The sequence below is a fragment of the Camelus dromedarius genome, unplaced genomic scaffold, assembly GCF_036321535.1.
Source record: "Camelus dromedarius isolate mCamDro1 unplaced genomic scaffold, mCamDro1.pat HAP1_SCAFFOLD_114, whole genome shotgun sequence".
Classification (NCBI taxonomy): domain Eukaryota; kingdom Metazoa; phylum Chordata; class Mammalia; order Artiodactyla; family Camelidae; genus Camelus; species Camelus dromedarius.
Window position 1 is genome coordinate 6,507,286 of NW_026989787.1, and position 25,470 is coordinate 6,532,755.

The 25,470-nt window shown below is 36.3% G+C and overlaps 1 protein-coding gene and 1 pseudogene across 1 annotated transcript in view; one reads left to right on the top strand and one right to left on the bottom strand.

Annotated features, from left to right (window-relative positions):
• LOC135320670 (actin-related protein 3B-like) overlaps positions 1–25,470 on the top strand; it is an 876,522-nt gene that overhangs the window by 34,197 nt on the left and 816,855 nt on the right. The window contains exon 10 of the transcript XR_010379927.1: positions 1,482–1,678. The gene's annotated coding sequence lies outside the window, so the exon portion shown is untranslated. Of the gene's footprint in view, positions 1–1,481 lie in introns of the transcript that reaches the window.
• LOC135320734 (guanylate-binding protein 6-like) lies at positions 14,913–25,144 on the bottom strand (annotated as a pseudogene).

Consider the following 25,470-nt stretch of genomic DNA (forward strand, 5'->3'; position numbering starts at 1 on the left):
TACATTGGTCCATTTGATGGATGTGGCCTTTGCCCTCCTGGGGTCCACAAGTCTCCAAGCATTCCTCCAGGGACCATTAGGCTGGACATGATAAATCAGTGGGGACTAACTAACCAAACCCCAGTGTGTCCCCACACCACAGTTCTCTTTGTCTTTGTCTCCTGAATCCTATGTATCCAAATGCAGGCACACCTTCCAATTATCCACTTATTCTACTAATTTATCTCTGCTAACTTCTTTATCTCCAATTCAGTCTCTCCACCAAATTGTTTTTGGAGGATTTAAAAACAAATAAACATGTGCCCTCAAGAAACTTATAGTTTAAAAAAAAATAGAGGCAAATATGTAGCTGGATATATGAGCAAATTCAGGGCTGAGTAAAATCTCCTAGTACAGGATATTGACATGGTTCAGAGCCTATGACTCGAATATGCTTTATAATAGCTGAATGTAACCAGGTCACCTTATGAAAAACAGCAGTATGATAATAAATCAGGCGTCCTTTGTCTCATTACAAAATTGAAGGGCAATAGTATTTGGGTCTTACATTGGTAGATGAAAGAGTGGGCTAAAGTGGAGAGGACTTCCCAGATTTCTCAGAGAAATTGAGACCTAAAGGGCAAATTAAAAAAAAAAAAAAAACTTAAGGCTTAAGGAAGCCTGTTGTTTTTCTGAGCAGAATAGCTTTTTGTGTCTGGTACAGGCCTCTGTGTAACTGGGTGAGTTACAGACAGATTGATTACAAGTAAAAATGAGGGGGGAAGCATACTAAAGGATGAAACAAATATGTAAGTGGGTGTAAATTTTATAATTTTACCTTCATCTTTGAGTGAACTTGATTATCAAATAAAATGCCTGGATTTGCTTAATTTACTTAACCAATTCAATAATCAGATACAAAATTTTGTTCTTCAGGGTCCTCAAGGACACAAACACACAAAAAAAGATGTGTGCATTCTGACAAAACATAATCATAATGCAAATAATTTCTATTTATAAACTATTTTATAGTTCAGGCATATCACTCAAACAGTGTATTACTGTCATTTCAAAATAACATGCTCTCTCCTCTGTAGTCTGCACACCTGAGAATGACAGCATCTCTTAGCAGTCCCCAGGCTTGCTGAGTCATTCTGTTCATCCTCCTGTAGCTCAGCCATCATTCAGAGGCCCAACAGGTTGAGAATTGACAAGTGCTTAACTATGGATGCCTAACTTACTCTGGAGGAATGCTGTAAGACTGTGGACCTCAGGAGAGTAAAGGTCACATCCATCACATAGACTAGCACATCCCCAGAACCCAGTGCATTGTTGTGCATATGGCAGGCACCCAATAAATATTTGTTAGATAATAAATGAATGGGTGAAGTTAAGTCTGAGGCTTCTGAAATGCACATTTTCTCTATCTTGTATAGTGCAGGGTCCTCTCAAGATTTAATCCCTAGCTCTGTCTACATTAACATGTTCTTATTTGATTGAAGAATCAACACACTTAAAGACTGGGATTTGGAAGTGAGAAGGAGTACATGGAAGTGATTCAGGAAGACAAGGAAATGAGACACAAGTGGCAACATTTGTCAAAGTAAGATAAAAGAATACTTATTACAAGATTACTTATTATATTTCTCATGTCTGTGCATGTCTTCATCTTCACCTTCTGGTAACATATACATCCACGTTGAATTGAGCCATTTTCCCCAATTCAAGGATCTTGTGACTTTGAAGTACCATAATATCTTGAGATTTATTTGATAATTTTTGACCAATGGGTTCTAGAGATGCTGGAAACCCTGACAGTATAAAATAACAAGACAGTGTAAAAACATGAGTCAGAAAATCATGACTGCCTTAAGACATAGCTACTTAAATATAGCATGGTGACTAAAAGTATGGATTCTGGAGCAAGACTACTTAGATTCAAATCCTCACTTTGCCCTTGTGAGCTGTTTGATTTTTGTTGTTAATTAATTTCTCTGTGCCTTAGTTTTGTATTTCAAAAATGAGTTGTGGTGAGGATTAAATAAACAATACTGTTAGAGCAGTTCTAGGCGTATAGGAAGTGCCATATTAATCTTAGCTCTTATCGTGATCGTGGGTAAGTCACTTATCCACTCTGGGTTTAAAATTTCCAGGTATAAAATGAGAGATTTTGACTAGACTTTCTCTAAGGCCCTCCTGAACCTACTGTTTTCAAATGCTTACAGTCCATGTGCTTTTCTACATATATGTATGTAGTTTGTGATTGGAAAGTGCATGATTAGTAAATGCTTTCCTTGATTGATGCAAGGAGATGTTATTAGGGGATTGAGACAGTCTTCTTCACTAGGCCAAATTCCTTGAGGGTAAGAGTGTATCTTTTCCTCCTCAGGATCCCAAGGCCTAATGTGGTGCTTGGGGACAGTGGGTGCTCTGTAAACTGTTAATAGGTATGGAATAAATGCCTATGTCATGTGTACCCAGATATATGGGAATGGGAAATGGTTGTAACTCCTTCCTAGGCCTTATCTCAATTAAAGCTACTTACACCGAATATTCAAAAAACATTAGTGCTCTCTACTGGAGACATTCCTAGTACAGGAATTCAAGTTTGAGTTTTTGATGGCAAATTCTGATTTGAGTTCATAAGTCCTGGATTTGAGAAGTAGGGTATAGCAGATACACATAGTTTACTGTGTTGCAAGCACAGATTTGGTGTTATGGCACTGAGGATGGCATGATCAGCATTAAAATGCCAAGTCTCATTTCTTTGCCATGTATTTATGCATTTTTTTCCAGAGCAGCTTTATCTATAGATTTGTACACATGTTGTGTTTGCTCTGATTCAATTTAATTAAAAAAAAAAAAGAGAGAGAGAGACATAGCATTAATTGAAAAAGTAATGTTAAGAAAATGAAAAGACAACCCACAAAATGGTAGAAAATATTCACAAATAATATATCTGATAAGGGACTTGTATCCAGAGTTCATAGAAACAAAACTAAGCAAAACAATAGGATTTACATTTCTCATTTAAGTTATTATTTTCTCTACACCACAAGTCTTTTTTGGCATTACTGTTTTCTTTTTCATTAATTGAATATTTTCTAATATTACTTTTTAACTTCTTTAATGATTTTCTTGCTATATATTTTTAGTTATTTACTTAGTGATTGCTTTAGGCCTTACCATATATGTCTTATCAAAAACAGTTTCACAATTACACCAGCAATTTCAGAGAATGTAGAAACAGCATTCCCATATAGCTCTACTCTCTTTTCTTTCTTACTGTGGTATTCTTGTCATAGGTATTATCTCTATGCATGTTATAAGCCCAACAGTACATCATTATAATTATTATTCCTTTATGTAATTTTATGTCTTTTAAAGAAGCTGAGAGGAGAAAAGAGAGCAAGTTTATACGTATAATTTTTCTTTTTTTTTAATTGAGTTATAGTCAGTTTCCAGTGTTGTGTCAGTTTCCAGTGTAGAACACAATTTTTATGTTATATGTATAATTTTTCTCATATTAGCCTTCTTTCCATTTCAGGTTCTATGCATTTGTTCCTTTGGATTCAAGTGAAAGATCTGGAGTCAATTCTTAACCCAATGTTGGTTTGTTCTCACCAATCTCTTTGCCCTGCTATTGGAAAATATATTACATTTCTGTATGTTATATGCCCACAAATACAATTAAATGTATACTGCTTTATGATTTTTAAACAAGATAAGAAAGGATAAGAAATAGGCAATTATACTCCTTTATAATTGCATAATTACCTTTATCAGTGTTCTTTGTTTTGTGTGTGTGTGTATTCAAATTACTGTCTTGGGTCACTTGCTTTCAGCCTGAAGAACTAACTTTAGTATGTCTTGTAAGGTAGGTCTACTGGCAGCAGATTCTTTCAGATTTTGTTTTCCAAATGTCTTTTTATTTCATCTTCACTTTTAAATGATAATTTTGCTGGATATATGATTCTTGATTAAGAGTTTTTAAAATTTGAGGGCTGAGAATAGGTTATCCTATTGCCTTCAGCCCTCTATTGTTTCTGATGATAAGTCAATGGTTAATCTTATAGGAGTTTCCTTAAGCAAGGAGTCATTTTCCTCTTGCTGCCTTCAAGATTTTCTTTGGCATGTTTACTATCTGTCTATTCACGGGTCTTTTTGAGTTTATCCTTCTTGCAGTTTGTTGAACCTCCTGGATATGTAGATTTAAATTTTTTAGGAAATGGGAATTTTTTAGCCACTAATTTTTCAAATATTTTTCTGCTCCTTTCCTTCTCTGTTCTTCTGGTGCTGCCTTTAAATGTCTGTTGGTATACATTAGTGTCCCACATTTCTCTGAGACTTTGCTCATTTTTTCTTCATTTTTTTTTCACTCTGTTCTTGGATTGCATAATTTCTATTGATCTATTCTTAAGTACTTTTACTTTCTGCCCGTTTAAGTGTATTATTGATTCCATCTAGTGAATTTTTAAATTTCAGTTATTGCTCCTTTCAGTTCCAAAATTTCCATTTGGTTATTTTTAATAATTTCTGTCTCTTTATTAATGTTCTCTATGTGATGTGACACTGTCATCATGCTTTACTTCTAAAATCATGGTTTTCTTTGTTTCTTTGAACATATTTATAGTGGCTTCTTTTCTCACATCTGGTCTCTCCTGCAGGTGGCTTTATTGCCTGCTATTCTTCTGGTATCTAGGCCATAATTTCCTGCTTATTTTGCATGTCTCATATTTTTTGGAAAATGAACATTTTAGATATTGCAGCAACTTTGGGTACTGGCTTCATCTCTCCCCTCTTTCAGTGCTTGTCATTGTTGTTAGCTTGTTTACTTGTTTAAAGACTAACTGGATTATTTTAGTGTTTTCCATTCCCTTCTCTTCCTCCTCTATCCCCTAAACAGACACAGGGTAAAGCCTCTGATGTTTTTCCTCAGGGATTCATCCTTGGACATGCCCAGCCACTTTGGGATAACAAGGTTTTAGCAGGACTTAGGCAGTGTTTGTCTAGTTACCTGACCACACTAACCTATGAAACTCCACTAACTGCTGGTTAAAAGCTCTATTGTTCATAACAATGCCCTGGAGAATAAATTATTTACACCCTAATCCAGTCAAATTCAGGCTGCTATGAAGGGACAGTTCCTGATGGTCAAAGTTAGAAATTTATTCAGACTCTAGTTCTTGCAGCTGGTTTCTTATTTTTCTCCAGCAACTAGTTGGCTTATCATTTAGCCTGTATCTTCAATGAATTTATCAGTCTCCTCCCCATTGCCTCTCACCAACACTTCTACTGTTTTTGAAAGCAAACTTAGATTTGATCTTCATATGCTGTTGCAAATAAAGTTGGCTCCTTTGGGGAGATAATTTGAGCTCTCTGTTCTATGGTCTGCCTTTCCTCCCAGGGAAAATCTCTGAGCCACAACTCTGGTGCTGGAGTAAGGAACAATAGGTCAATTCTAAGTGACAGCCCAGTTTGAAGAAGTAAGTGCTCAGTGGATATATGGGCAAGAGCCCCAGGTGTCCTTGGCTTGTCTCCATTGGCACAAGCCCCTGTCCTATGAGCTGAGTCAATAGCAATTGGGACCTCAATGTCCTACCATGCCCAAGGTAGAACCTTTGTCTCATGAGAGGAAACATGGTGGAAGAATGGGGCCCCCACCTGTTGGCTGCAGTAGTACAGAACTTTGCCTCAGCAACAAGTATCTAGGGGCAGTATGAGAAATGCTAATGTCATGTCCTTCCCAGGAAGACAACCCTCCAACCAGGACCTGGGGGGAGACAAAAACTTGTGTTCTTGGTTGTACAAGTCTGGGTGGAGTTCCCAGCCCAATGAGTGGAGAGGGGAAAAGTGAGGATCTTCAAATACTAAAAACTCATCATTTTCTGGAGCTTTAGTAAATATTCTTGAGTAAATGTGTCTTCATTTGCTGTATATCTGTAGCGGCATTTCCATTTGTGTATGCTCATAAGGCCAACTATTTTTAAATGTGTTTTAAAAATAGTTTTCATCAGTTTTTTTGAGGAGTGATTCTGAGTTGTACACCATCGTGCCAGAAGTGGAGCCAGGAAGGGGAAACTGATACAGTATAGATTAGCATTCTCTTTAACTGAGGGCTTGCTGTATCTTTGGTTGCTAGTGGAAGGCCTAAGATATATTTGTAGTATTAAAAATAAAAATTAAAAAATAATTTTCTAATGTTAGTATGTTAGAAGCAAAGCATAAGTTGGCAATTCCTGTAGATGATTTGTTGCTTGAATCCTCTGAGAAGAAATCTTTAGAGAAGTGGAGACATAGGAGGATGCAAGTTCCCAGGCATTTCTCAAGGGAGATCATGTAAGCATTTCTAGAAGCCAGCACTCAAAGCATCTTGGGATGGATACTCTGCTGTAAAGAGACTAAGAGAGTTCAATATCAGCTATCAAACTCAACCTCATAAAAATAATCATATTAAAGAGTATGTAGAGTAAAGAAACTCAGTGTAGAGTTTACTAACAGCTGCTCCAAGAACCCAAATCAACCACATAAACAAAATTGTAGCAACAGTAATAAAAACAATATAACAGTCACTCTTATTGGACACTTCCTATCTTTAAGGAAGTACACTTACTATCTCTAATCCTCATGATCACACAGTAAATTAGATATTATTCCTACATTTATGCAAGTGAAGAGATTAGACTTAACATATTCTAGGTCACTTAGCTTGGTTCTAGATCTTAGTCTCAGATGCAAGCTCTCTGACTCCAAGGCCTGTCCTCTGTCCATTACTTACACAAAACTGTCCAAAAAGGGGTGAAGAAATGAGAAAAGAAAGAAAAACAAAGGGTAAAAATAGATAAGAGAATAAAGTGGTAAGGAAAAATGTATGAAAGTATAGTCATGCATGGGAGTGCCAGGTCAGGATCAACAGGTTCCCCTGTAGCTCTTCATTAGCACAAATACCCTCTGATTTGGTCTAAGCCTTCTGAGGTGAGCTTCATCAAGGCTCAACAATGTTGAACCCACAAATCTTTTCAATGTAGCCTTATTTCTACATTGGTTTTTTGCTGAGAAGTCTGAGGAAAAACTCCCTTAAACTTTCCAGAAGCCCAATTGTTTGAGAGCATCTATGATACATACTGTATCTCCTTAGAGAGTCTTTTTCTGATTATGTCATACTCCAAGGATGCAACCATAATGATTCTGAGGTTTAAGCAAAAGACTCTTCAGTCACGTCCTTCGTTTCATATTTGACCCCTCCATCATTTTTCTTTTGTTTTCTGGCAACACCCTGGATTTGTTCTTTGCTTGGAAACCATTTATGAATTTAATTTTAGGATCATTTCCCTTCCTGGGAACTGCTGCTTTGTGTCTTCCTATTCCCCTTCCCAAAATTGAGTTTATGGTCTCCATAAGATTATATATCATGACAAAAGTATCTTACAAGTCTCCTTCAACTTTCACTGCATTTTGCAAATTTTGATGAGTTGTATTTTTATTTTTATTTCATTGAATATATTTTAAAATCCCTCTTGAGACTTATTTGACCTATGTATAACGTAGAAGGGTGTTGTTTACTATCCAGGTATTTTAGGACTTTCCAGCTATCTTTCCATTGTTGATTTCTAGTTTAATTTCACTCTAGTCTGAGACATACATTATAACATTTCTTTTCCTTTCAATTTTTAAGGTGTGTTTAATAATACATAATGAGGTCTATCTTGGTGAATGTTTCATGTTAGCTTGAGGAAAATATGTATTCTGATGTTTTTGGTATTCTATAAATGTTGATTACATCCTGTAGATTCCAAATAGAAAAATCAATCAATATAATATACCACATTAAGAGAGCAAAGAAAAAAAATGGTCATCCAATTGATTCACAAAAATCCTTTGATCAAATTTAATAATTTTTCTGTTAAAAAAATACTAAAAAAATAGGAATAGAAGAAAACTTCCTCAATTGATAAAAACCATGCATGAAAAATCCACAGCTACATCCTACTCAATGATGAAAGACTGAAATCTTCTCCCCTAAGATAACAAAAAAGACAGTAATGACCATTTTTCCCTCCTCTATTTAACATAGTATTAGAGGTACTAGCCAGTGTAATAAAACAAGGGAAAGAAATAAAGAGATTTAAATTTGGAAATGAAGAAATAAATTCTCTCAACACACGACAAGATATTAAATATAGAAATATCAAAGATTTCACCAAAAAATAGAAAAAATAAATGAAATCAGCAAATCTGGAGGATACAAAATCAACAATTAAGAATCAGTTGCACTTCTATACACTAACATGACAATTCAAAAAATTAAGAAAGCAATCCCATTTAAAATAGGATCAAAGTGATTAATTAATAATAAATTTAGCCTAGAAGAAGAAAGATTTGCATACTGAAAACATTGCCAAAAGACATTAAATAAAACATAAAAAAATAGACATCCATGTTCGTAGGTGGGAAGTTTTAATATTGTTAAGCTGTAGGTATTACTCAACAGATTTTACAGATCTCATGCAATTCTTATCAACTTTCCAATATTTTTTCCAGAAAATAAAAAGTTCTAAAATTCTTAGGGAATTTGAAGAGATTCCAAATAAACAAATAAAAAATCTTGAAACAGAAGAACAAAGTGGGAGATATCATACTTCCTGATTTCAAAACTTAGTACAAACTATTGTAATCCAAATAGACATATAGACGAATACAGTAAATAAATCTTCTCATATGCGGTCAAATGATTTGGTAAAGGTGTCAAGACCATTCATTGGGAAAAGCACAATATTTTCAACAAGTGATACTGAGGAAATTCGATATTCACATGCAAAAGGATGAAGTTATACCCTTACCTTCCTCCATATTCAAAAATTTACTCAAAATAGAACAAAGATCTAAATGTAAAAGCTAAACAAAATCTCTTAGAAGAAAACGTAGGGGTAACTCTTCATTCTATTGGGTTTGGCAGTGATTTCTTGGATATACACCAAAGGTGTTTGTAGACAACAAATGAAAAAATAGATAAATTGGTTTTTACAAAAATTTAAAACTTTTGTGCATATCAAAGGACAATATCAAAAGAATAAAGGGTAACTCACAGGATGGGAGAAAATGTTTACAAATCATACATTTGATAAGAAATTAATATACAGAATATATAAAGAACCCTTTAACTCAGCAACAACAAAAACAAAAACAAAGAGCTCATTTCAAAAATAGTCAAGGACTTGAAGACACCTTCCCCAAATAACAAAGATAAATGGCCAATAAGTACCTGAAAAGGTGCTCATCATCATTATTCATTAAGGAAATGAGATACATTTCACACACATTAATATGGTTGCCATTTCTTTAGAAACAGAAAACAAATTTTGGTAAGTATGTAGAGAAATTGAGAATCCTGTACATTATTGGTAGGAACAAATTGAACAGCTAATGTAGAAAACAGTATAACTATTCCTCAGAAAATTAAACATAAAATTACCATTTGATTCAACAGTTCAACTTCTAGTTATATATCTCAAAAGAACTGAAAGTAAGGACTCAAATATATAGTTGTACACCAATGTTTATAATAGCATTATTCAAAACAATACAAAAAAATGGAAACAATCTAGTTATCCACTAACGTATGAATGGGTAAATAAATTGTAGTGTATTTGCTGGTCAGAATGGCTGTCATCAAAAGAACACAAGCAACAAATATTGGCAATGATGTGGATAAAAGAAACCCTTGGTGGGCTCTTGGTAGGAAAGTAAATTCATGCAGCCACTGTGGAAAATAGTATGGAGATTTCTCCAAAAATCTCAAAATATAATTACTATATGACCCAGATTCCACTCCTGGGTATATAAAAGCAAAACCAAAACCAAAACCAAAAACACTAATTTGAAAATATACATGCATGTCAATGTTCATAGCATCATTATGTACAATTGCCAAGGTATGGAAGCAACCTAAGTGTCCATGAACAGGTGAATGGATAAAGAAGATATGATATACACACACACACAGATAGATAGATATAGATAGATATAGTATGTATAGATATTTATTGTACACTACACATACACACACACACACACACACACACACACACACACACACACACACACACACAATGGAATACTACTCAGCCATGAAAAATGAAATTTTGCCATTAACAGCAACATGGATGGACTTGGATGGCATTATGCTAATTGAAATAAGTCAGACAGAGAAAGACAAATACTATATGATATCATTTATATGTAGAATGTATAAAATACAACAAACTATTGAATATAACAAAAACAACAACAAAAAAAGAAGCAGGCTCACAAATATAGAGAACAAACCAGTGGTTACCAGTGGGAAGTGGGGCGGGCAATAAAGGTATGGAGGAGTGGGAGGAGTGGGAGTAACACACTATTGAGTATAAGACAGGCTACAAAGATGTACTGCACAACACAGGGAACATAGCCAGTATTTTGTAATAACTGCAAATTAAGTGGAAATGTAAAAGTTCTATAATAATTAAAAATTAAAAAAATAAAATAGAGTGTAGTACATTCTTACCATGGAATGTTATTCAGCCTTAAAAAGAAGGATATTCTAACACATGTTACAGTCTAAATAAACCTGAGGACATTATGCTAACTGAAATAAGACAGTCACAAAAAGAAAAATACTATATGATGTCATTTTTATGAGGTATCCAGGGTAGTTAAATTCATAGAAACAGAAAGTTTACTCACACTTACCAGGAGCTTGGGGAGAGGGAAATGGAGACTTGTTTATTGGATACAGAGTTTCAGCTGAGCCTGATGCAATGGGTTGGAGGTAGATAGTGATGATGATTGTAACATCTATGTGAATATACTTAATTCCACTATATTGTACACTTTAAATAGTTAAAATAGTAAATAGTTGTGCATATTTCATCAAAATAAAATAATTAGGTACTTTAAGTGGGAGAGAAATAGAACTTGATTGTCTGCATTTTCTATATTAATGGACAGTCAGCAGGGGCAGAGAGAGATTGGGGCCTTAGACCAAATATATCAGGGGAGGAATTCATTACTCATGTTTTATCAGGGACTGTTTCCTGGGCTAAGAGTGAGCACCATATTCAATGCAGCCTGGGACCACTGTCCACAGAACAGTGGTTAAGGAATAAGATCACATTACCTGAAGTAAAAGGAATTCCATCCAAATAACACTGCTGAGTGGCACAACCACACTTCCATGGAAAAAGAGACACAAGGAAGAATATTCCAGAGTTGTCATATAAGTCCTAGTACAGTCATAGAAACAGAATCCACTTTGGTTTGTTTAAACATAATAATTTGTACAGGTGATAAAGGAATAGAGATCAAAAAACACAAAATTCTAAACCAAAGCCTTTACTTTTTGGCCTATAGGTAATAAGAGGGATATTTATCACCCTTTGAAATAATAAACAAATGTCACACTTATTCATACATCCAAACATTAATCTATTTATTCATTGTTTCAATCACCATGCACTCTAGGTTTTACCTTACTTTAAAGTTACCATATTTGGTCCTTAGGGCTCTATAATACACAATTATATCTCCAGGCAAGATGCACTAGGTTGAAACCAAACTTAAAAAATGACTATTTGGTTGCAACTTAGATTCTTGATCACTACACATAAAATATTCATATATATACACACACACATACACATACATACACATACACATATCTATATACACACACACATCTATATACACACACATATATATATATATATACATGTATATAATTACAATATTTATTTCTGCCTAAATAACATTATGTAAGGCCCATACAGAGTGTAAGCTGCATGAGGTCAAGATCTTTGCTTTTCTCTCTTTACATAATCCACAACAATGGCAGGGAGGACATAAGAATTTAACAAACAATGTAAATAATTAGAACCAAGCATTCCTTAATGAGGATTAGAATAGATGTGTGAATAAATTGTTAACTACTTTTTAAAGCCTTTTTATTTTTCTAAGTGACCATTGTCAGTTTTATTATTTTTTATTGAAAGAAAATAGAAACAGTATTTCAAAGAGATATCTGCACTCAAGTTTATTGCAGCATTAACCACAGTAGCCAAGAAATGAAAGCAACCTAAATGCCAACACATGAATGGATACAAAAGATGTGGCACATATACATATACACAAGGGAATATTATTCAGTCACAAGGAAGGAGGATATCCTGCCATTTGCAACATCAATGGACCTTGAGCACATTATGCTAAGTGAGATAGGTCAGAGAAAGACAAGTACAGTGTGATATCACTTGTATGTCGAATCTAAAAAAGACAAGGCTTCTCTTTGCTCTTCAATGCAGGGTGTGTCTAGTCCAAGGGATTAGAACATCTGCTTAAGTCAAGCTCTCAGTGGGAACAGATATACAGATATTTCTGTAGAATAGTTTAATTTTCCATTAAACCCCATGATACATTGGTCACATATTCATTACTATATGGTTTCTTCTTTAAAAGGCAAAGCCGTTCATTCTTCCTTCTGAACACTTGAAGCCACGACTAGACGGAGTCATTTAAATTCTCCAGTGGAGATGAGTTAACATCCTCGCAGAGATACTGAGACTGTGGTGAATAAGGTCACAGAGGGGGAAACTGTACCGAAAGAGTTTCTTCTGCTCCTCTGGTCCTTAAGTCAACTTAGAGACCTTAATCTAATATCTAAAATCCAAACAATCTATTATCTCAGAGGTTTGGTGTGATCATGGAATTCTGGCAATTGAAAACAATCACACATGTGTCAGCTGTTTGTTTTTACAGAAGTTTCTTACTAAGTACCCTCTGTGCCTAAACATACACTATGAAGATGTAAAGAAAAAATATATATATATATAAAATGGTGTCTGTCTTCAGACGAACTATACTTTTATTTGAAAAAAATACTAGACCAAGTTAGTTGCACCTGGGCCAAGACTGTGTTCATATCAGGATGTCATGTACCTCTAACAGGGAGACTGTGATGTCTTTTCAGGATCTGAGCATCACTCCTAGCTTGGATCCTGATTCTGAGAGTCCTTGAAGTGTTTGGGCATTCTCATTTCCCAGCATATGGATCCAAGTACATTTCCAGAGGTCCCCTAGGAGAGGCACTGTGAAAATCATTATCATTTATCCTCATCCCAGAGTTGCAAGGTCCTCTCTCTTGGGATCCTGCCCTCCCCTCCAGGTGATACTTCCATCATCTGAAATTGGTTTAGACCAAGGCTACGGATTATAACCTTTTATCAATGTTACCTCTCAGCTTCCTATAAATATCCTTGATTCCAATGGTTTCCTCCCCATTCTTTTTTTCTCTACAGACACCTTGTTTTATTTGCCATCTTCAGAATTTCCTCTGGTCAGGTCTGCTGGCTGCCACTCCAACCAAATTATAGACTGAATGTTTGAATGTGTTCTCCAAAATCCATTTGAGGAAACCCCAAATACCAATGTCCCAATGTGCTTGGAAATGGGGTTTGGGAGGGATTAGATAATGAGTGTGGGGCCTTCATGAATCTAATTAGTGCCTGTATAACAAAGAATCATGAGATTCATTCTCTCTGTCTCTCTCTCTCTCTGTCTCTCTCTCTTCAACATGCTAGGACACAGTAAGAACCTTGTCATCTGTAAAGCTGTAAGAGGACCCTTACCAAGAAAATAACAGTGCTGGCACAGTGCTTTTGGACTTACAGCCTCCAGAACTGGGAGAAATAAATGTTTGTTTTGTATGCCACACAGTCTATGGTAATTTGTTATAGCAGCCTGAGCTAAGACAAACCACAATGCTCATTACTCTTATTGTATGTACTTGAATTCTGATGTTTAAATGCCAACACCTGGCCTCTGTGTGTCTGAGTTTTTCATTCCCCATTACTATCAAGGCAACCATTTCTGCAGTGGTGCATCACCCCTTCTGTACTTGCCTACAGCAGAGACGCCACCACTGAACTTATGGATGATGGGAATTCCTCTCACCAGTGAATATTCTTAGTGTTTAGTAATTTGTTTCTAAACACTGTAAAAGTGTAATTGAAACCTATGAAGTAAAGGTTACTGTTGTTGATATTTCAAGGGGTAACAGGAAAGTTCATACCTTATTTTTGAAGCAAATATAAGGGATTAAAAACCAAGGCCAAAGCAAAAACAAGATTAGGATGCAAACTTTATTTTCTAGTATTCTGATCTTAGTCTTATACCCCTCATTAAGCAGGCTAATGTCATTTCTGGAAGCAATGAGCAATTCCATTTATTCACATTCCATTTACTATTTTAATTATTAGTATTGTAGTTTGTTTTCTTTGTTATTCGAGAAATAACACAAGCTAACTTTGCAAAATTGAAAATATAGAGTATATAATGAAAAGCATGTGTCCTTTCCATCCCTGATGCCAAGCTGTCTTCTCCAGGAAGAACCAATGATACCAATATCTAATGAATCTTCCAGAAATGTACTATACATACATGTGTATGAGTGCCCAAAATAATTGCCTTCTTTTTTTTTTTACGGTGAACACATTATACAAACTGTTTTGTGCCTCATTTTTTCATTCTACATTCCATCTTCCAGATTGTTCTATATTTATACAAATAGAGCTCCACTATCTATTTACTAGCAACATAGTATTCTAGTATAAATACATGCAAAATATATATTACCAAATTACATAAATGAGCATTAAGTGGTTTCCAATCTTTTGCCATTAGAAGTGAAGCCTCAGTGAAACTCTTGTATATATGTTCATACACATATATATGATTTTGCACACATATATATTTCCTAAAACTGAACACACTATATCAAAGTGTCCATGCATTTATTCTATCTAATGTGGGCCAGGCATCAGTATTCTCTAGAAATCACTTTTTATATTTAAAGCATTGCTGGATGAAAGTGAAAAGCATGCATATCAGAAATAGGCCAGAGAACATACATGTATATTATATTATATATCTGATTTCTTTACAAGGAGAGCTACTTCTTTTTAAATAGTGAGCTCACTACTTTCATAACATTACCAAGAATGTTAGCTGGGGCAGGCAATAACGAAGCGATTCTTTTGCCAAGGTTGTCCAAGGCTTGTGCAAGCAAGGAACTATCATCATTTTTAGTATCAACAATTCTCTCTCCCAAATGATTTATCTCTGTACTCATCTCCTCACATTTCTTTCTAAATCCTTCAGTACACAGATCTTCTTGGACCTAAAAAAAAAAAATGAGGAAGGAAGTAAAACTTTTTAAATCCCCCATTTTTTCAATGATTACATTTTGTCAAACTTTGAAACTTTGTCAGACTATCTATGTTTTATTCCTAAAATTGTTCTCTCTTAATCATGAAAGGAGACTCTTGTAACAAGGAATATTTCCTGGTTTGGATCGAAATATTAAGAAGAAGTGTAGTTTACAGCCTTAATAATATTCATATAACTTAGGGTTTTGCCAGGAGGCTAAGCCTGGCATGAGGACAAATGTAATATTTTCCAGTCAAAAAATGCAAATGAGAGGTAGCCTTGGTCTGACTGCACTAATTCTCAGTCCCACTCAGGATGACACTGTCACCCATATTATAGAAATCTGTTATAAACACATGGCCCCTAAATTATAGAAATCTCTTATAAATCATGTTCAGATGAACAATGAGAGAAATCCCTCCAAGCCACATGATAGCTTGGGGATCTGTCCACACCTGGAGGCAATGCAGCAAGTGTAAAATCTATCATTTCTATGTGTTTTTAAGTCTGGACATTTCTGGTAGTTTTATGTCAGAACAGATCTACCTCAGGGCTTTTGGCTGAGCAGGTCTCCTGGTAAAAGGTAGTGACTTTGGTAGAGCGTACTAGTTGTTGTTCATATTAAACACACATAATTGGAATATCTGTTAAATCAAGCCCTGTGAGATCATTTTAAAATTCTCTAAATGGCTATTCAACCCTATTTATATTCTCTGAGGGCTTGGAGTAGAGGGGGGAATACTCATCCTGAACTCTCCAAAGTCTACTTACAGAGCCAAATTTAAAGGTTTTGGAAGGATTCAAAGGCTTCAGGGTTTTAATAAATCACAAGCAGTAGATGCACTTGTGATCTCTGCATGACCATGCTGTAACATTCACCCATCCCTTCCTGGGGTACCAGGGCAAAACTATCAAGCTCTACTACTGCCACAGCCTGATTCACCTTCAGCTGATGCTCCAATATCTTGTTTGGCTCTCTCAGCAGGTTTTCTTTTTCTCTCACCATCTTCTCCATCATCTGAACTATGTGTTTCTGGAGACTTCTCTTCTGAGCCTCCACCTGCTGCTGCTGCTCCTGCAGTTTCTGTTTCAGCAGCTCCTGTTCCTTCTCAGCTTTCTCCTTCCAGGTCCACTCTTCTGCCCCAGGAAGGTATTAGAGAGGGAAAAAATAGGCAAGGATTGACCTCCACCCTCCTGAGCTCAGAGGCCAAACCAAATTAAAGAGAGAGGTAGGAAATCTATGAAGTCCTCCCCCAAAACCCCACGTCCACACCATTGAGAACACACTTCAGAATGTGAGAGAAAAGGCTCTGCCTGTCTGGTGTCCAACCACAGTTCCATTTGCTGTTTCCAGATGCAGCAGGTTTGTTCCACAGAAAGGAAGGGAGCTCCGGTATTGGGAAGGTTTTGCTCTCACACCTGTCAGAGGGCACTGCAAGAACATACACATCCCACTGTGAGCCCAGCCCTACCCTGTACCTGCTATGGGCTTCTCCCCATCAGTGAGGGATTTATCTGCCTGCAGGATTTCTCTAGTGCCATCTGGGACTGCAGAAACCTCTGGAGGAACTCATTTGCCTGAGGAACCAAGGAGGAGCAGAGAAATTAGATTTCCAATAGGGAAATTATTGATGCAAAGACAACTAAGTCCATGTAACTTTTGCTTCAAGTTTAAAGTTACACAGTGGTTCCTTACAATGAGTCCAAGCTCCTTAGAGTGACCTGTCTCTCTCCAGTCTCTTGCCCAGTGCTAATTCCTTCTCCCCACTCTAGAATCCAGCCAATCAGAATCATGTTCAGTTCTACAAACCCCAAATCTCTGGTGCTTTTACATATCTGCTTTACCAGTGTGAAATAGTGCCTCTAAATTGTGCTGCTGTTCTCCTCTGCCACTAGCTGGTTATAACTTTAGACATCTTATTTTAACCTGCCTATGTTTCTCAGTTGAGATCTTTAAAATGTTGATAATGTAGATGCTTCTTAATGCTATTTGAAAGATTAAGTTAAAGAGTCTAGGGAAAGAGCTTAACATTTTGGCTATAGGAAACAACAGTTCAATATATATTAGTTGCATTATTATTGTTTATTATTATTATCATTATTATCATTATTATTATTATTATTATTATTATTATTATTATTATTATTATTATTATTATTATTATTATTATTATTATATTTGTTTCTAACACCTAAGTAGCTCTTTCTTGAGTGTTATAGCTTGCCTATGTAGTTGACTTCCTGTCTCACTTGTGATCATCCTTGGGTACAAAGACTGACGTGTAAATTATCAGTGCTCAACACGTCAAATATGTTGTTGAGTAAAAAAAAATGAATAATTTCTGTTCTGTCTCTTGTGGATTTAAGAAATCTGTACTCATGGTTGGGAGTTGACATTTGTACTCTTTTCAGGAATAAATAGCATGCAGTGAACCTTAAAAGCCACAGCTGTTTGAATGGCCACATACACTCTCTTTATGCATGCATGAAGCTGCACTCTCAGATTTTCAGGAGACCCCTTTGAGTATTCTGTAGGTTCCCCATGTTTCCCTTATTCCTCACCTTCACTTCTTTCATGGGCACTTGGTAATATTCCTTTTCAATAATTTCCTTTGCTTTCCTGTAGAGTTCATGACCTCCAGGAACAGAGAAAGTTCCTGCTGAGATAATTTTTATTAGTGTCTTTGAAAGCTGATCAAGTTTAGTCTGGCAATATTTGATTGATGTCTCTTCATTCTGCATCAAGAAATCATCTTTATTATTCTTTATGATTTCCTAGAGGGAAGAAAGATAGAGGGCTGTCACCAGAAGCAAGGAACAGAGGAAGTAAATTTCCAAAGGATCTGGTAGAAGAATTGGTCTAACTGTGTTCCTCATGAGAAAAGTAATCTGTTGGAGGACATGTAATAAAACAGCAGTCACAAGATTTGATTTATTCACAGCTCTGAAAACTCTGGAAGACCATGGGGAAGTTCCCTAACCTCCTTTGGGTATTTCATCTGAGCTGTTGGAATTGCATTACCTAATCTCTCTGGTTCCTTGAAGCTGCCACATTCAGTGATTCTGTCTTCAATGATAGATACAACAAGGAGCAACCTAAGCTGAAAGTGGCCTGAGATGTGGATCTGAAAAGAGAAATTTTGGTTCCCAGCCATAGGAGTGTGTTCACAGAAAAAGAAGCCAGCTAAAGAATGTCTTGGGTGTTCTGGACAGGCTTGGAATCCACAGAAGTATTTATTTCAAGCGGATATCTATACTGATTTTTCATTGAAGGTCAAAGGGAGTTCCAGATAAACTGCCTGAGTTCTGGCAGTCAAAAAAGAAGGAAATGTAGTCCTTTGAAACTCTGTCCCTCATGAGAACATGGACTACTTTATCCTTGAGTGAGAGATGAGCCATGGGACCGGTAACAACACTTCTAGGCTTCATTCTTCAAGGGGAGGCGACATAAAGTAAATACTAAGACAGATTACCACAAGGTTCCTCTGGAACTCCTGCTTGTCTTCCTTGAAGGAGTACTCCATGAAGACTGCAGGGGCTTCCCTCTCACAGGCAGCATGCGCCTCCAGCAGCTCCTGCAGCATGTCTGTGGGGAAGCTCACTCGCTGGGCTATCTGCTCGCTGTAGTGGTTGTCTGCCTTCTGAATGGCAGCTGAGTTCTCCAGCTGGGCCAGAGTTGTCACTGCATTCTCCAAGCGAGGTACTGCTCCGCTATTGATAGTATACAGGTAGGTCACAACCAGAGTCCTCAGCCTTGAAGAAGCCAGGAAATTTAGGGGCTAAATATCAAGTTATCAGTCAATGGCTCCAGGATTCTGAGACTATGCTTCTAGGGTCATATACACATGCACACACACAAACACACACACGCACCCCTACCTCCTTCTACTATTATCACCTTCATTTTCCTACTGACTCTTCATTTTTATGGTTTTCCAGGCCACAGGACTAAAAAAGTTAATATCTACTTCTATCTAACATACTAGGGGCTACCTGGAAAATACAGTTTCTCATTTTAAAAATTGAAAGCAATATAGATTACATAGATAGACAGATGAGGCAAAGTGTACCATGTTTAATTTATTCCTAATTCTGAGGCTTTGAATGGATTTTCAGTGATTTATGGGCTAATATTTATTTTTGGACCACTCTAAATTCTCAAAATATCTTTTGATTCTCCTTGTGAAAAACACTTATTTTATAGGACTTCCTTTGAAAACATGCAGTATTCTGTTTTTACACCGAGAGTGATTATATTCTAATTGGAGGATGTTTTCAGATAAGTGTGAGTCACCGATATCATTGACAAAAGTTGCAATTTGGGGAAGGAATTTGTAAATCCCCCAAAGTGAGATAATTATAAAGTATACAGATTTCTTCATGGAGTATAAAAGTCTGTAAAATCAGAATCCTTTATAGAATCAAACAAAAATACTAGAAAGCACATTATATAAAATATTCAACACATAGCAGTCCCCAGGGAAATGGGAAAAAGAGACTCACCTTTCCCAGTGACCATGATTCCTTCAGTGAGGGTCTTGGTCCTTGCATCAGTGAAGATGTAAGAACAGAAATTTTTTGTTTGCTCCTGGAATTTAGGATCCAGTTGGTCTTCAGATACCATCCTAATATTGGCTAGAATTTTTTTTCCTATGTTGGCCAGTCAAACACAAAACACTTCCATGTTGGAAATAAATGCCTGATGCAGTCTCTGGGTAGATTGGATGTTTGGGCTTTGGGATTCTTCCCTGAGGGACAGAAAAACAGGGGTTAGAGTGTGTAGAGTCTTGAGGCGAGGGGATTACAGGTTTTCATGGCAGGGATTTGTGTGTCTTTGCCATTTCTACACATAGAACTCTTTTAACATAGACATTCAATACTTCTTTGCACATCAGACTTATACCAATGATATAACTGCAGAGAAATTTAGGGAGACATCTGATCCAGTAAAGGAAACCTATGGCTGGTCTCTCCAGACATGCACATAGTAGAGTGGTTGTCTATGATGTGTTTGCTTAACTAGCAGCTAAAAGGATGAAAGGTCACATGAAACTTTCTGCTCAACTCAACCTCATGTAGGAATTGAGCTGTGGAACCAAAAAGGAGAGCTACAAACAAGGGATCATGGACAGTAATTGGAATATTAGGAATGACATCCTCATTATTTAAGAAAAACTGTTTTGATGCTAAAAATAATTGATGCAGTGTTATGTATTTATTAGTAAAAACCTTTGAAGTATAAATGTACCTGAAATATAATTTTAAGGTATCACCACTAATCTATAAATTCTTTGAGGTAAATGTTTATATCTGGTCCTCTCCTGCCAGCCAATTTCTTAATAGCTGTTTTGAGAAATCATAAATAGAAACATGAAAGGAAGAATGACTAAATTGGGATTGATATTTCTCTCAAGGTTCCAATAGACACACATCCTTGGAAATGTAACCCATGAAAATAATTTTTTACCTTGTAATTAATTCATGGGTAAACATGTGGGAATTAGGAGAAAGCTATGATGTGGAAGGTAAAATGAATATTCCAATAGTTGTCAGTATTATTGAAAAGGCATAGATTGTAAAGACAGTCACTTCTTCAGGTTTATTTAGAACATACAGTCATTTTGTAGATGATATAATTATACAGGATTAGAAAGTTTTCTAGCCCTCTTTGAAAAGAATAATACGTGAAATCTATATTTTGTTCATTAGATAAGCTTTTCACTGCAGTTTCATGTCTAACAATTAGCTGATTAGTTGTTTTCTTCAACAGAGAAAAATTGAAGGAACAGGAAACACAGTGTCCAGTCTTTAGAATGTTTCATCACCCATGTAAATCTGGATGCTAAATTTAAAGATGTATAAAAAACAAATTGGTTTTGAGTAATTTCACTTTACACTTTACTTTTCTTGAGTAAACTTCAACTGTAGCCCCTAGATCTTTGCAACCCACTTTCCAGCCACCATTTCCACAGACTTTGATTTAGTCTCAAATACAAATGCAATCACAGAGATGAGGGATATTGTTTAGTAGATCCCACACTCTATTGGACCGTACACTGCCCAGGCCATACTCTGATACCTGGAATCAGCTTCAGGGCATTATCCAAGTACTCATCTTCTGTGATAGGCTGACCACATAACTGCAGCTCCAGGGTGAAATCCCATACAGTCCAGATAAAGTCTGGAAAGTAATTCACAAATTCTGTGGAATCTTCTACTCTATCAGGTGTTTGAGAGGACTTTGCCCTGATGTTTTGCAAGCTCTGTCGCATAACTAACATTTGGTTAGGGAAAAGAAACTCACTACCAACAATTCCCACATTTCTCTAGTATAAAAATATTATAAACACACTCTTTTGCCATGGGTCCCCTCTGCTCCACCCAAGAAAACTAACTGACAGGAAAGAGAGACTTACTCTATCCTCATCCAATGAATTCAGTGAAACATTTTGGTTCAGGAACTGGAAGGATACTGCAGCTTCTCCAGGGCCTGGTGGATGATGGTGCTCATGCTCTTCTAGACAAAGGTACTGCAGAGAACCACGGCCAGGGCAAAGATCCATGAATCCTTCTTAGACTCATCCTAGAAAGCACATTAGAACAAGAGAGTTAGAAGTTTACCCCTACATTAGAAATTCATCTGTACACTTCTTCAATCATGGTTTCATTTATTATTTCAGCTAACATACTCACCATGCAAAGAAATTGAAGACAGATGTAAATGCAGATATCAACTTTGACAATTACAGAGACATTTCTTGTGTTTGCAAATTTTTCATATATAAAAGGATTCTAGTGTTCACAGTGCTTCCTTTTCCTCAATTGGATAAAGTAAAATAACATATACAGAAAAACTAATACAGTACCTGTTGTGTAATTAGGAATTCAGTGATGAGTGTGGGCACTTATTCATTCTGCATATATTTATTACTCAGTGTCCATATAAAATACACCATAGTTGGCGTAAGTGGGTATTTAAATTATATGCAATCAATAAATACTTGCAGGAAGCTACTAAATATCCCCCACTGTTCTTAGATTTTAAAAAAGCAATGCTAAAAATGAAAATTTTCTTTCAACATGATTATTTCAAAGCAGTGGACAAACATCCATAACAGTAAGTGCAACAAAGATAGAAGTATCTGTAAAAGGCTTACTCTCAGTAATGTATATAAGCAGTGAAACCTATAGCTATAACACTAAAATAAAATTTATAAGTCTATCAAGGAAGAACAGAGCTATGAAATTTGGAGAAAGAATATGTGATCTGAAAGCTCCCTCAATGTCTTGAGCTGAATATTAAAGAACTGGTAAATGTGGAACTGAAGAAATGAAGGTGATCCCATAGACAGGAAAACCCAGAGAAACAAAATTAGAGATGGGAGAAGACAGGGGTCTTGTAGTTAGAACAGAGTCATTTGAGGGCAGAGGGCAAGTGGAGAAGTTAAGGTGAGTTTCATGCAGCCTAATCAAGGGCCCTAAAGCCCAGGCTAAGTTGTATAAATCATAGCATTGTCTAAATGATGGCATAAACTGGAAATAGTTTTTTTTTTTTATTATAAATGGCATGTAAAGTTGCTCCCATTGTAAATGCAAAAACTGTGGTTTAAGTTGAGAAGATTCTAAATGGGAGTTTGGGGGGATAAGAGTCTATTCATTACTTTCTTTCCCCAAAACCCAGTTTTTAAAAATAATCAATTAGGATAAGAAGAAGTAGCATTTATGACAAACAATTATTTCAACAGCAAGATTATATCATTGTTTGATATATGGCTTTAAAAATAAGCAGACTTTCTAACTCCTGTTGAGAAAAAAGACAGAGCTATAAAAATGTAGGTAATATTTCCAAATAAATCTCAAAACGGGGAAAGGAGGGATAGTTCATTTCACCCATTAGCAGAAAGCTAAAACACCAAAAATCAATTTTGAAATGTTTCTTGTAGGACAAAAACTTACTTTTATAGAACTTGCACATTCAGTGGTGTCTCACAGATTTCCAGAACACTCTGTGAGTAGTTGATGAACTTCATCATAGAAAATGTAAACCCGTCTCTTAAATCCAACCCTCAAATACACTCTTCACCTTGTAGCTAAGAAGGTGAATCAGAAATTTTTCCTCACTCACAGATTGATACTTATCCTCTTTCTTAGTTATGCTTAACTGTAAGTTCTCAAAACCAGTAAGGTGCTGCCTAGATTGCCTTTCAAAACTGAAGGACTTATTCCCCCAGCTGTTGGGAGTGCTGGTGGAAGACAGTCTTCAGTTGTCAGCCCTCTTAATTAGAAAGGCTTCTGGAGCAGCTCTTCAAAAATGTATCAGCACCCCTGTCCCAAAATCAGGATAACTCAAAAAAGCCAATCCAGCCATGGAGCTCCCATGAAATTCCCAGAAATTGGGGATTGAAATGCAATGTAATTTCTTCTTCTCTCCAGCCTGCTTCTTTCCCAATTACATGGCATTAAATCTGACTGCAGATAATGTCTTGTCAATTGAACTGAAGACTCTTTTAGGGCAGGACATTTACTTTGGTCACTGATATCTACAATTCTAAGTCCAAAGGCCTGTAACTCAGCTGTTCAATAATGACTTACTAAATGAAATCAAGTCATCCACACAGTGCCAAGAAATAAAAGAATTTTTCTAAGACACTATGATAACTTACCTAGAAGTGAGATTCAAACAAAATATAGTTTGCCTTATTTACTATAATTGATTTCTTGATTTTACAGATTAAAGCAGTAAAATTTCTAGGACCTTGGAGAGATAAGGGGAAAATCCAGAATAAAAAGGATTTAATTGTGAATTTCTGCTTTACCATTCACACTTCCCCCAGGCTCTAATTGTGCAGAAGGACCACCAGAGTATGATTGGGCTTGCGTGGGTGAGGCACACACAACATCCAGATGCCCTTGGTTTCAGACTGCACTGTAGAGCCTAGAGGAAAGCCTGTGAGGAGAGGGGAGAAAGCAGCATTCAGTTAGAGCAGATAATCTAAACAACCAAGGGGCTACAGAGTCAGATCTATTGGAATGTCAGTATCCCAGCATACGAGTTGGTGCTTTCTCCATTTCCTCAAGAATGTCCTACTTTGTGTGTCATCTGTTTCAAGGAGGAAGGAACACTAATTGTGATAAAGATACCAAGCAAGGGCTCAACATAGAGGCAAAGGGGAATCCATGAATCAGACAAAATGGAAGTCACTGATAACCATAAAAAGAGTACCTTGAAACAATGGTGAGGTTCAAAGCCAGAGAGAAATGGACTGAAGACAGACATGGGAAGAGAAAAAGTTGGGAAAAAATCAAGATTATATTTTTTGTCAGACAAATTTTTCAAAAGTGGGGAGAGGTGTTAGCCACAGTAGTATATGACATACAGGAAATATTTTTAAGATTATAGACATTTGAACACATTTATATGTTGATGAGTATAGTCCATAAAAAAGCAAAATGTGTTTCAAGAGCGAGTAGACACAATTGCAAGAGTCCAGTGCTTAAGCATGTAAAATAAGGTAGGATTGTGAGAATTGGTAGGAGAAATTTTGCTTTACAGGAATAAAACATACAATATGATAATGAATTACAGTAAGACAGTGGTTTAGCAGTGAGAAATAGGAGTGGAAAGTTGATTTGTTAAGAGAAGTTTGGTTCTCCCTACACATGATCAGGACAAAACTTAAGAAGCTGAGGTTTTAGCTAGAATCAAGCAATTGGTCCTTGACCCAGTACAACACTCACCATGATTCTGACCTGCAAGATGGTTCATCAAGTAGGATTTGCCTGTATGATACGGCCCTACAATGGCCACCACCAGCACTGGCAAAGAAATCTCACCAAGAATCTGCAGAGATTTTTGGTTCACTGAAAGCACCTTGACACTTTCCATCAGACAAATGGGGTCCATTATTTTGGGTCTGGATGCCATGGCAACCTGCCAACTTAGAAGAGCTTCTTAGTGGAAATCAGATTATAAAGTCATTCTCTAACTCAGACTTATACAAAGCATCTATCAACTTAGGATAAGGTAAGTAAGAGTTCTGTGCTTTCCATTAGACAAAATGTAACCTAGAATTAGCATACTGCAGAGGTTTTCCCCCAACATTCCCTCAATTCTCTCATGATATTGGTAGTGAAATAATATAATATCACTCTCCAAAGTGTTATTTCAAAATAATAATATAATTAAAGTTATTGTTATGATGCACTGAAGGCCTACAATATACCAAGCCCTTTGATAATAACTTACATATC